Raw genomic sequence first — 1,765 nt, 5'->3', positions numbered from 1 at the left:
TATATATATATGGCTGGCATTAGAACATGCCACAGGGCTACTAGGAAGATTCAGTTAGAAAACATATGTAGATATGCTTGGCACAGGGCCCAGTCCTGAGAGATGTTGCTATTGCTTTCACAGGAATATTTTTCTTTCGATACCAGATAATTAAACCATATGGAGAAACTGAAGAAAAATTCAGAAACTCCAAATGACCCTCCACTTTCTCCAGCTACAAGTTACATTTGGTTAATCCGTAGAAGTGTCATGTATTGTATTTTTGATGTTCCTAAACACACATGAAAACCCACAGAATATGCTTTGATACTTTATACTCTACATTTCAATAAACCAATAGGTTAACAACCTTTTGTAAGACCGGCCTGGGCATCTGACTCCTGTGTTTTTCCTACGTGTTTTATAATTTTAGCTCCTACATTTAGGAAAAATGTAATATTTGCTCTCAACTAACATATAAATAAATTTTCAATACATATGCCCTTTGCAAACTGGAGTTTTTTAAATGTGCATTTAAATCCATGTTCAGTTTTATGTGTCTAAGAGTATATGATCATATTCTAATATTTGTCATGTTATCAGTTATTTTTTATTTTATTTTTTTAGATACAGGGTCTCTTTCACCCAGGCTGGAATGCTGTGGCACAATACTAGTTCACTGCAGCCTCAAACTTTTGGGCTCAAGGAATCCTCCCACCTCAGCCTCCCAAGTAGCTGGGACTACAGGCGAGCACCACTATGCCCAGCTAATTTTTTTTTAAATTACTTTTTTAGAGACAGAGTCCCATTATGTTGCTCATGCTGGTCTCAGACACCTGGGCTCAAGCATAATCTTGTTCTTCACACACACACGCACACACACACACACACACACACACACACACACACACATTATTCTCAAACTTAAAACCAGACTTTTAAAAATAATAATAAAAGTTTCAATTCATCAAGCCCCTAACTAGATGTCAGCTAGAGCATCTATATGTGGAGTTGTTGATTTTCCTTGTTGAGTGTTCCCTTTATTATTGACTTAGCTGTCTTATCTTCTTTTTTTTTTTTTTTTTTGAGATAGGGGTCTCGCTTTGTTACCCATACTGGCCTCAAACTCCTGCCTCAAGCAATCTTCCTACCTCAACCTCCTGAGTAACTGGGACAACAGGCTCAGTGCCACTTTGTCTGCCTAAATACCTTATTTTGACTTTAGTTTTTTGATAGAGACTATATCTTCTCTATTCTGAACTGCACCAAGGACGTTCTCCACCCTCAGGAAATATCTACCAGCAAAATAATCCTTAGTTTATCAGATAGTCTGGACGAGCTGGATCATATCTCTGAGCATGGATGCTATGTCAGATGGGAGCAGTGTGCAGCAGGACAAAGAACGGGTTCACTTCACTCAGGAAGACATTCCAGGCACTCGTTCAAAATAACCTCAGTCTGACTCATCCATGGTTCTTCCATGCAACCTATGCCTATGTGAAATACATGTCAGGCAGACAGAGGAGTGCTTTTTGGGCTCTTTAAATCCCAACTAACACCAAGAAGAAAAATGCATTCATATTTCTACCTTGCTTTGTTCTCCCAAAGTATGATTTCAACAAATGTCTCTCCTCAGACATGTAATTGAGGGCCCAGACGTGCACACAACCCTCCTGCCAGTGAGAACGATGTGCCAGGAGGAACCTGCAGAGTTTAGAAACAGAGAGGAGAGCCCATTTGCATTGGGTGGAGAGGGGAGTGTGGGGGGGGGCAGGGGAGTGTAGAG

This window comes from Carlito syrichta, unplaced genomic scaffold (genome assembly GCF_000164805.1).
Source record: "Carlito syrichta isolate Samal-C Ts95f unplaced genomic scaffold, Tarsius_syrichta-2.0.1 Scaffold316782, whole genome shotgun sequence".
Classification (NCBI taxonomy): domain Eukaryota; kingdom Metazoa; phylum Chordata; class Mammalia; order Primates; family Tarsiidae; genus Carlito; species Carlito syrichta.
This window is presented reverse-complemented; position numbering follows the sequence as displayed.